Source organism: Diorhabda carinulata, chromosome 3 (genome assembly GCF_026250575.1).
Source record: "Diorhabda carinulata isolate Delta chromosome 3, icDioCari1.1, whole genome shotgun sequence".
NCBI classification, from domain to species: Eukaryota; Metazoa; Arthropoda; class Insecta; order Coleoptera; family Chrysomelidae; genus Diorhabda; species Diorhabda carinulata.
This window is the reverse complement of record NC_079462.1, coordinates 13,859,324-13,871,595: the sequence shown is the minus strand read 5'-3', so window position 1 is coordinate 13,871,595 and position 12,272 is coordinate 13,859,324. Positions and strand designations below refer to the sequence as shown.

The 12,272-nt window shown below is 32.7% G+C and overlaps 1 protein-coding gene across 2 annotated transcripts in view; it reads right to left on the bottom strand.

The window, feature by feature from the left end:
- The window catches only part of LOC130891041 (uncharacterized), a 31,080-nt gene extending 25,674 nt beyond the window's left edge, over window positions 1-5,406 (bottom strand). The window contains exon 1 of one of the 2 annotated variants that reach the window (XM_057795533.1): window positions 5,261-5,406. The gene's annotated coding sequence lies outside the window, so the exon portion shown is untranslated. The remainder of the gene's footprint in view (window positions 1-5,260) is intronic. The other variant, XM_057795535.1, reaches the window with a different exon arrangement.
- Between the last annotated feature and the right edge of the window lie 6,866 nt (window positions 5,407-12,272).

The following is a 12,272-nucleotide window of genomic DNA, read 5'->3' as shown; positions in this document are numbered from 1 at the left end:
ACCCAAGTCTCGTCCAAATAAAAAATAGTTTTTCCTTCTTCCCGGAGTTTCTTGATACTCCGTAAATAAGACCTTCTCCAACACACGATTTCTTCGGAATCTTGTGTGTTTTTCCCAACAAAAATTTAGTTCATGTAGAAACTGCCAAAGCTTATTTCTGCCGATTGGTGGCCGTGTGGTGGTGTGGTGTGGTGACCCGTCTTCCAAAAAGGATGACGCCAAAATTTTATCAATGGTAAGAATTTGTATTCCGGATTGCGGATTGCATATTTGTAGTCTTCATCGATGTAAACCTTTGGCCTTCCTGACCGAGACTGGATCACTTAAACATCCACTTGTTTTCCTTTCCTTAAGAAGTTTTAGACCGTTGATTTTCCTAGACCTGTCATCTTCGAACACATACTTGTTAGATCATCCACACTCACTGAAGGGTACTGATATTTTAATGCACTATATACATTCAAAGCCATGGCTCTCATTAACAGAGAGTGCATGCGTCTTCATTTAATGTATTGGAGTTTTCAAAGGTCGACATATTGAATATTCACTAAAGTTTTGTAAACGTTACTGTGACAAACACTGCGCTAGAAATGCATTTGTGTATTGGGAATTTTCTTTTATAGGAATTTTTCCTAAAGGAAAACGTGTCAATAACCATTTAAGTATACCTCATATTTTACTCTATACTCTCTTGCAAAATGTATCTAATATCAGTTTTCAAATTAACCTTTCTGATATAAGTATATACTATAAGGGGCGTGAAATATTTACCTGTCAACATCATTCCTTTCTTAAAAAGGAATTGTTTTGATCGATAAGTAAACACAGGTGGAAATTTGAAGTTGATAAAAAAATTTCTTAGAAAATAAATTTTGGATTCATTTGCTAAGGTTTGTTCCATGAAAGTAACGTAGAACGGTCAATTTAGAATGGTATACCAGCATTTGTTTGCTAGAAGTGTTCGAAAAAAGCAGGAAAACTAATCGCAGAAAATGAATCATTCTGCACCACGACAAATTAAGAAAAATATTAAGTTTAATAGCCTCTGAGCCCCAATTTGATTGTAATAACTTATAACCTATATAATTCTGGTTAAATTGCAATAGTAAGTTTCTTTATGAAATTCGATTTATTGTACGTAGGTTGCCTTTTTATGCAAAGGCGATGTAAATATGAAACAAAAACTGTTGGCGATCGTATTCCTGAATATATATCCTAATTCATTTTTTTAAATGTTTCATTTCTTATTTCAAATTAGAAGTTTTCGGGTGTAGAGAATTGTCTCTATCCATAAAAATTCATCCATGCTTGGATTAGAATTTAACGGATTCCATCTTCAATTTATTTTGCCAAATATTGCAGGTCAGTTCCATCTCTATTCATAGCCTTCTTCTGGTTCAAATAAGAGCTTATCAGATTTTGATTGAATATTTCAATGATGACTATTCACTAAACAAACAAAAAACAAATGATATTTTATCTTCATGTCAGATTTCTCTCTCTCCTTTGAGCAATAACAACAAACTACCAAGCACAATGGACAGACTTTAACATAAGTAGAGAAGATTTAGAATTATCGAATAATTGTAGTATTCACCAAGATTTCGTCTTACTATTTAACCATTATTATAACCAAAATAATTCAGCGGATATCTGCAACAAAATTCTTTTTTCTGGTATTATGCATGATATGAATTGTCGGCTCAAATTTGACACGCCTCGCGTATGACGTCACGCTGGAATCAGAATGTTTTCGTAGCCATTAAGATTAGGTTGAAAATGTACGTATTTACTGGGTTTTTGTGTGTTTGTGATATTTTTTTGTGTTAGCGGCTATTATAGAGTTGACCTAACTGGTATTATTTTCTTTTAAAAGATTGTTCTTTCTATTATGCGTTCATAACGCTGTCGCTACATGCGAAAACACTAATCGACGAAAGAAACAGGTATTTATTATTTTGGTTACCAAATAAAAAGACACAAGGCATTGGATAGAACCCTGTGGTCGAGAGGATAAAATTAATTCAAAATATGGTAAATGAATATCCTAAATCACAAAACAATACACACAATTCCTATTTTTTCCAATAATTATACTAATTTTATGTTGTTTTTGATTCACTTGTAGAATTATTAACAATAACAGTTTTTAGTCTGGTTGGAAATATTTAGATACGATACCCCTTATTTAAAAGAGGGTATTTCCATATAATGCGAAATGTCTAGGCTTAAAACATTGTTTATTCACCTATATATAATTCGCTCAAAGAAATGAATGAAATATACCCATGATATATCAGAAAGAATATTATTAAATTTAATGATTTCATAATTTTATTTAAATTAAATTTCACAGTACAGGCAGGAAATTTCTTGTAAACCGCACGCGGTCTTAAAAATGTATTTGCATCAAATATTTCTTTTGGAATCAAAATAAAACTTTATAACAGGTATACAGCATACATTATACTTCATATTTTGGTTACAACGTCACATTGTGAGAGAGAGATCGCGCGTGTATGCGCATAGGCATACCGTGTATGTTATTATGAGTAAATTAACTGATAGAGCCAAAGGAGTACTTCCTTTTTATGGATGGAAAACATGGGAAGCTGTAAAAGACGTCTTGATTCATAAATATTCGACAAGGGGCCACAAGAATCAACTTCGCAGTTTTATAAGAAGGTAATGGAACTTCTAAATTGTATTACCAATTATATTGAAGTTTACTCTCAAAATCCAGAAATAAGAAAAAGCAAAATGGAATTCTTCAGACTACATTCCTAGCAACTTTGAGCTCAACTTTCAGGGCAATGAGACCGAATAGATTAGCAATCGCAATGGGTAATAATCTACCTCAATTATCAAATCTGCAACGATCCCCAAACAACTTTTCAGTGCTAAACAAACAAGTCTTAACGACGTCATGCATTTCCATAAACAATGGTCTAACAACATATGTTTTGCAGCCCCCAAAGGCAAACCAACAGGATATTCCCGGCGAGATAACTATTCCATAAAATCCAAAGGCCCACATTCATCCAAGACCTGAAATAAGACACCTAACCAACTGAAAATTTCATCTGTCGAAATACTGAAGTTACAACTTGTTAAATTTCACGAAACCTTTGATGGCTCTAGTGGTCTTGATAAATTAAAACTCTTCATGCTGAACTAAACTTCCCTATATCCATCCTTATCACGAAATATTGAACCATCTCAATAAAATATTATGAAACAAAAAAAACGCAATTCTACTCATTTCACTTCAAACCAACTTCCATCAGTTAATTCAAGTTATCAACAAAAAAATAAGGAACCATTCTCATACTAATTCAACAAAATCCAAGGTACGGAGATAAAAGAAAACCTTTCCAAGCACAAAACCAACTATCTTGGACAGAAATCGCAAATTTTACCTTAGTGCTGAATGAAATCTCTATCACCGAACCAACATATTCCAGAAAATCATCTTGACGAATATCCAATATTTCGATGACTACAACACCAACGACAAACTTGAAGAATAGCATCTGATTCAAACATCAACTGTTGTCGACTACCGCCGAAGCCGATATTTTACCACGCTAGTTTTGCCGAAGCTAGTTTTCGAGCGATTTCCACCAGATGTTCGAAGAAGGCACTCAGACTGCCTTTAGCGAAAACACCTCAAAAAGATCAAAATTTTAGATTGCTTTGATACATGCAAAACCTTTTGATGAAAGAGACCGTAACAACTAGATCCTTCAACTGAAAAACATAGAAGCTTCCTTGAATTATATTCCAGTTCAAAAACAGAGCACAATAGAACTCCCATTCAATCCATTATCCAGTGTAAACTATTGAAATTGTTACAAATTAAAACAAAAAACATACAAAACACCACAAAATTCAATCCATTGAAGATAGATAGAGAACCTTCATTATTTAACTACATTGAAAACTGATGCCATGGCAAAACAGAAATATATTGTGAAGTACAATACAACTGTGGCGCGGCCAGTGGAGGAATGGTGTCCGGAAGCCTATAGAAACGAATTGATGATTAAGACATCGGCTCAATTCTAATGTTTAAAGAAAGTGAACAGTAACCCGAATGGCAGGACATATCATAGAAGAGTCGTTCTTTGAAATGTTAGTGATCGTATTAAAAACTGATGCCACGCTAAACCGTCACAACAGATGTATTGGTCACAAAATAATCTCCAATTAATGAAAGAGATTCGATATCAGAATCGATGGTCGGTGGTCTTTTAAAAAATATATCCCTAACAATTCGTAAGTTCATGTTGTTTCAATATGATGGGTATCCGGCGCATGATCCCAGATATGTCTGACAAATTTTAAATGATGCGTATCCTGATAGATGGTTTGGTCGGGGAAGCCAATTTACCTAACTTGTCTGGGGGTGAATGGAAGTGGTTTTTCTGCCACTAGGCCGTCTACTCTAGATAATATGATCGAGAGATGACATCGCGAACATTTCAAGAACAGAAAATCTCAAATTTTTTAAGATATCTCAGGAAGGAGAAACATGTAGACATGCATAGGTTTCCAAAGATTTGTGTACAGACTAAACTTTATAATATTAAATATATTAAAAATTTTTTTAAGAATGCTATAATCTTTTTGTTACGTCCATAATTAGGTTTTGAATATTTTTATCCAACTACGCCCTCTAGCGCAGCTAAGTCCCTGGAACTTGAACTTTCCCTGGATAAATGAAGCATCGACATACTTTCCCTGGATTTTTTTCAATTGTTTAAATCACTCAATCCAAAAAATATTGAAATTCAAATCAATAAGTCAGGCCTGGAAATTGCCCACATATTTTCATACTAACTATATAATTATAACACATGTTAACATTGTCTAGAAAACTTCAAACTGTTTATATTATTTAGATGTATTTTTCTAATTGAGAAGATTGAACGAGTGTAAACTAAATAAAAAAGTATCTAGAGCTTTCCGAGCATACTTCGAAGATTGATTTTTTTAAAGTTATTAAGAAAACCTTGTTATCTGGTAATTATTAAACTATAATTTCTATCAACAAATTAATGCTCTATTATTGAATTTATTTGTGAAAAAATACGAATACTTTTGAAAAAAGTTCCGAGTGTCAAGAGAAATAGTCACTTCTGAAATTAGAATATAATCAACATGTGTATTTATATAAAAATCATATCATATATTCTTGATTGAATTATTCGTGTATCGACTACGTGTATAAATAGCAATCCACAAATATTGAACTTACATCAAACTTTTCACTTATATCACTACAAATTCTGTTATAGTTTACGTCTTTGCGTCATTGAAACCATAAACGCAATGATCGGTAGTACGAAGTAGGCGAAGATGCACAATTCACTGTTATCTTCATAAACGTCGCGGCGCGTGATTAAATATAAATGAAGCATCGACATACTTTTTGAGAAACATGAGACATGCGCGAAAAGTAATAATAATATTGTTTGGAATTTTTTTTAATCAGTAGATATTCGTTTAGCTATACATTTAGGGATTAATTGCATAAATACTAGGTGCTCGAATAAGAATTGCTCTAGGTTATTCGCCACTACAAAACGTAAATGGATACCAAATATCCAATTATTTTTATTTTAGGGCTATTTCAACGATTAAAGAGTTTTTTATAAAACAATATTTGTGACGTTTCCACTGGACTTTATTAGTGGTATAGTTATGAAAAAACTACATATACAATTTTTAATTGATATGTAATCTTTGAGATCAGTTCATATTTATTTTAATAACTAAATGTCTACAACCTAAATTTTGAATTCTATATATGTACCTCTTCTTTCTTATAATTTCAAATATGAAACATAACTGTCTTCAAATAAATTTCTTTTCAATTATATTTCTTTGTAATTATAAAATTGTTATTTCTTCCATAAAAAAATTAACTATCGAAAATCCTGAGTGTTTCAGCAGAGCAGAACAAGACCAATACATTTTTTAAAGTTATGTTATGGCTTTATGAATTTATTCTATAACTATAAAATAATATAATCTACTGAATTTCTAACAAATATGATTCGTAATTAATTTATTTTTAGGACTATTAACTTGTAATATTCTAGGCTGACATATTATATCATAATAATGACTTATTGAATATCTTTATTATTATTCTCAATTTGGATTTGAGGTTTCCCAGAAATGTACGTTCATATAAAGTTAATTTGTCATCTCCTACAATATGTATTCTAGTAAATAAATTTGTTAATTTAGTACATCTTAGATCTTTATTATATGTTTTTTTAATAAATTGTCTTGATTTCACTTCTCTGGAATTTAATAATTCCATTTTATAATGCCATATAATGAATCTGCCCAAGTTTTGACATCTGAAAAAAACTACAAAAAACGTTTATTTTTAGAAACAACATATATTGCCGAAAATGATAAATGCATTGATAAGAAAACTGATTTAAATAACCTTAGTATGATTTAAGCATATCTTTTAGATTTGCCAGCTATATTATGAGCGGTTTCTTATTGAGAACTTGGCAAGGAAACACCAAAGACTAATATATTTACCGAGCATCGCCTGGAAAATAGTTATATAAATATTTCCGATGATTTTTGATATTATTAATGCTTAGAAAAATTCATAGTATTCAATATTTGATAGAAATATTTCTATCCAATTCATAAGCTTGGAAAATATATTAAAAAAATTAGTCCACTTTGGTGTTTCCAACGTTCCCAATAAGAAACCACTTTATATATCTTTATATATATATATATATATATATATATATATATATATATATATATATATATATATATATATATATAAGAAGATAATATCAAAGCTGACAAGAATATCCAAGTGGAGATTGAGAAGATTATTTATCTTATTAGGACAAGAAGAGTTCTTAAGAACGACCGTGGCATTGCCTTTGTCGACTGGGAGGTCTACAATATCAGGATTGTTATAGATATCTCTGACAGCCTGTCGGTCATTGGAAGTCAGATTGGAAGGAGGAGGTTTTGATGTTCGGAGGACCTTGGCAACATCATGTCTGATAATTTCGGCCTGATTAGAAGAGATGACTTCCTCTGTTTGACAAATGATGGTTTCTATTGGTATGGATTTGGGCGTGATAGCGTAATTGGAGCTTTTGGCAAGAGCTTGTATGGTAAATAGGGGGATGGAGGTGTCGGAATAGTTGTGGATATGTGTGCTCATATCAATAGTTTTTGGACGAGGTTTTTGGAGCGAAATAAGTTTGGGTAGTTTATCTTTTTGGGTTTGGGTCTTTTTGTCAGATATATGCTGAGCTTTCTGGTTAAATAAACGATCGAAAGTGTCCAGTATCAATTCGAGAAGCTATCGAAATAGAGAAACGTCCAAAGTGTCGGAATACAAGGGACGACAGACAGAGATTGCCGGCAACTTGGAAACATCTTCATCCACCTTGCTCCTATAGCACATCAACCAACAATACTTCCTCTAAAATCTCCCGAGAAGCCGATCTTCACAAATTAATTACCCCTCCCACCCATAATGTACTTCCCACGCGCGCCAAAATCTCTGAACCCGCTATTAGGTCCACTATAATTACAAAGTCTAAACTCCTCAGTTAGATGAAAACGACCGGCAGTGAGTGTGTTAGTTACAACAGAGTTCTTGATGGTAAGCATATCATTTTTATTTTCTATTTTAATCATTTTATATTTTTGTTGCAGCTTTTCATTTCCTCGGTGGTATTCCAAGGAGTAGGCAGATGAAGGCCTTGGATTCAACTAAAAAAGGGAGGTGATTCGTTGCGTGGATTAGGCAGATTGAGACCACGTAATCGGATCACTTCTTCCTCGGAAAATATATCGTAGTTAGTCCACCTTGGTGTTTCCTTGCCATGCTCCCAATAAAAAAATCTATATATATATATATGAAGGGTTCAGGGGAAGAACTTGATAACAGCCTTTGCGTAAATTTTTCAGGAGAGCAAAAAACAAGTTTGGAGACTCGTATTTTGTCAAATTTTTGTTGTAGTTTGCAAAATAAATGTTGAACTATCTATATACTTAATTTTAAACGTGTATACTCATTTTCAACCATTTAATTTTATAAAAACTTACCTTTTTACGCGAAAACTCAATATAAGTCAAATTTGTCATAGAAAGAACTTGATATCTCCCGGAGTTATCAAGTTATTCCCCTGAAAACTGAGAGATTATTAAATAATGAGGATTTTGAATTACGCACCAAAATAAAGTTTAAACCTTTATTTATTGCTTATAAACATAAATAAATTGAATCAAATAAAATGATAAAATTGACAAATTTCACAAGTTTAAAATGTGTCTTTGAAGTAATAAAATCGTTTCCAGCAGTTCCATGGTAATGTTTTGTTGTTACTGTTTCTATGTGTGTGGCAACTGGGAAAAGTAAACTGCAGCTTCTGGTCGACAAAACTCTTTTAAATGTTGAATATCTTCATACTTCGCTTTATCAATAGGAATAAGACCTGAAAACCACATAAAATTTGTAGGCCTAATAGTTGAAATTAATAGGCAATAATACACATTATAAGATTTATAATTTTTGTGTAGTGACTTCAAGAAAGAAACTACAAAAAAGTCCAAAACTAAAAGTAGGTTTAGTGTCAAGTAGGGGGGAAAATTTAACAAGGGCTAGGCTTAGTCTGGATAGGCTTGGATAACTAAGTTGAGTTAAGGTTAGTTTAAAATAGAGGTAAAATCACCTACCTTCATAAACAGGATCGGGCAAATGAAACTCCCCGTTTGAAAGATTTCCTCTCTGCCATTCCGTAAATCTTCTTTGCACTTCTTCAGGAGGCAGATTTTTTTCTTTCTTCTTTTTCAGTTTAGGCAAAACTGGGGTTTCATACCAGGGGCCATTGAATTTTTGGCGGTTTCTTATTAAAGCAGGGTGTTCTTTCAAAACTTCAAATTCCCTTATTTCTCTTGATTTGCATGGCAGCTTTTTTGACTTGTACCTCTCATCTAAAAACGACGACCAATCTTTTACCATTTCCTGGTCTACTTCTACAACAGTAAATGGAGATGGCTTACATCTTGCGTTTTGAAAAACAGTTACCCAATCTTGGGGAGTTTCAGAAGGTGCAGTGTGTTTCACCAAAGCAGTGTTCTTATCACACTCTAAATACGAGTGCCCTCGGATAGGGAATGTCATTTTGATGTAATCTAATCTATTTTCCACATGAACTACATGATGCATAAGTCGGAGTATAGTTTTATTTTTGTTTTGCCCCGCGCATGAGTCAGAGAATATTTCTAGGTCTGACTTTCTTGTCTAAGTGATTGTAGATAAAGTCATGGAAAAATGATGCTACCTCATCACTCCCTTTACTTGCGATTGTTTGGGGATATATATAAATTAGGCTCCTACTATCAGACATGACATGAATGTTAAAAGCATAAACAGACAACTGTCTTTTGTAATATACGTCATTAGTAGCAATGTTTGGGCAGGGATAATTCTTCGCATAGTCCATACAAATTGCCTCCTTATGAGGTGATTTTCTGCTTGCTTTTCTTGCTGCTTTTTTTCTATCATAGAAAACCTGAGCATTAGTTAAATGAACTTCATGTTCAATATCCATTTTACGAATATCTCTGGATAGGTTTTGTTTTTTTTCTTCATCCTTTTCTTCGGCAAACTGTTTTTCGAGGAATTTTTTCTGTACAGCATATTTATCACATGAACTACATGTATCGGTTCTAGGATATCCGAACGAAATGTTGAATTCTTTATTAAATATTGTACGATATGACTCTAAACTACATCTAATATTAGGATGACAATCTTGAAAGAGTTTAAACATTTTAGACACATTTAAATCATCTCGCAGATATTTTTTTTTGGAATCCTTTTGACTATAGTGGCTTTCACGGCCTTTGAAAGATTTTATGTGGCTGCGTATAGCGTCAAGAGTCTCATCTGAAAGTTTGTGTGGCCTATTTTCATGTTTACCTTTATTATACTTAGGTGGAGTTCCTGTTTTCTTCATTTGATTCAGAATATAGTCAATCTTGCCTCGAGAAATTCCATGTATAGATATGAATGCGTTTTTACACACTTTAAATTCTTGAGCAGTGTTATTTCTCATTACTCGTACTGCATAACAGTAAGTAGCGTCTTTAAATTTGGCATCTAACTCATTTTTCACCCGGTGACGCTGAACAGGTAGAATCGTCACTAATCCTGTCAAATAGAGATTCACTTCATCATGACTTTTTAGGGAGTTAATATGTCGTAAAACTTCGGCCCTTTCACGTTCAGTAATAGCTTCAAAACATTTGTCTTTACATTTACAAGGTTCACCTGCCTCTCTGCTCTGTAAATTAATCTTTTTACTAACCTCCTTTAATCGCCCGTGTTTAGGCCTCTTCCTTGCTGACGGTGGTTTGCACTCGATCTCTTCTTCTGAGGACGCACTTTCCATTGTAGGCTTAAACTATAAACTTAACTTTAGCCTAATTAGACACTAGTTAATGTTAATAAAACTGAAAAGACACAACACTAACTTAATAACAGCAAAACATAACCTTCTGTCGTTATGAGTATAAACAATAATACACTACTGCTGCTGGTGGCCAACGCATGAACTATGGAGTTATCAAGTTATTTCCCTGAGCGACTGGCACTTATCGAGTTATTCCCCTGGAACTGATTATTTTGTTCGTAAATATCTCTGGAGTTATCATGTTGTTCCCCACAGTATTTTGTCATCTTGTAGAACTCAATTCTACCAACCACTTATAAACTGAAAATTGAAAAAAATTGGAGTTATCATGTTCTTCCCCTGGCCCATTCATATATATATATATATATATATATATATATATATATATATATATATATATATATATATATATATATTCTTCAATTTCTTGAAGCATTCAATTCATCTGCAGGCGTTCCACGAGGAATTACTGGCAACGTCTGTCTGAAATCGCCTGCCAGCAATATCATTAAGCCGCCAAAGATGTTGTTCAGTGTGAAGTTAAGAGCTTCAAGTGATTTCTTATGTGCCTTTGTGCACTCATCCCAAACAATGAGCTTGCATTGCATCAACAATTTTTCCATTGCACTGGGAAATATTGCATGTTGAAGTATTCATTGTGTTTAAATTGAGTGGCAACTTAAGCGCAGAATGAGCAGTACGACCACCATCTAGAAGAGTCGCCGCAATTCCAGATGATGCTAACGCCAAAACTATGTCACATCTTGATCGACTTAAAATATTGGTTTGTAGTACATGCTATGTATGTGAAAAAAGATTTTCCCGCTTTTCTGTTGAAATTTTTCCTGAATTTTCTTTGCTATAAACCTCACGGAGCCCGAGACCTTTCCAACGAATGCAAAACCGTGGAAATCGGTTCGTGCGTTATGGAGTTATAACGTCAGGAAGGAAAACCCGACTTATTTTTAATAGTAGATTATTAATTAGGGTCACATAAGATGACAATTAATGAAACACATGTGGAACAATGAATTCAGAAGTGAGGGTTTTTCCAATTAGAAAATTACTTTATATGTGGCATGATGTTAGGAATTGGAATATAAAGAGAAGATATGTGAACACACAAAATAATATAAGAATTGAAATAATAAAGGAAATGAAGACAATGATGACAAGCATATTAAAGGAGACGAATATTGACAATTTTTTGGAGTTGAGGGACAAATATTTTAAATAGGTCTTTATAAGAGCAAAATCAATTCATATTTACCAAAGTAAATATATAAGTATTATAGTATTTATCTCTCTTTTAGAGATGATACCTAATAATAATAATATACATTTTTTTAGCTGTTACTATATTCAGAGTGAAGAAAGAAATAAAATGTGGACCCAGTGTTACAGAAATCATACAGGAATCAATACCAATAGAAACTTTGAATAAGTTTTTAAAGTATGATACATTTAGTGGAGAACTCAATTTTAAGTATTTAGCTTATTTCAATGTTTATTCAATTTATTTTGTTTTTATAGGGTAATTAAATGTACTGGAAGCAATCATAGATGAAAAGATGTGGAGGAATATTATTTAGATGAGGCTATTTAAGGTAAAATCTAATTTTATAAGTAATAACTTTTATAATAAAGCTTCTTACAACAAATTTTGTGATTTAGAGTGTTGAACAAGGTATTGTTATTTTTTGACGAAGAGGATTTAAGAATAGATGAGCCTTGGAAATCTTTAATTCGCTACAAATTTAATGATAAATATTTCAAGAAGCACAT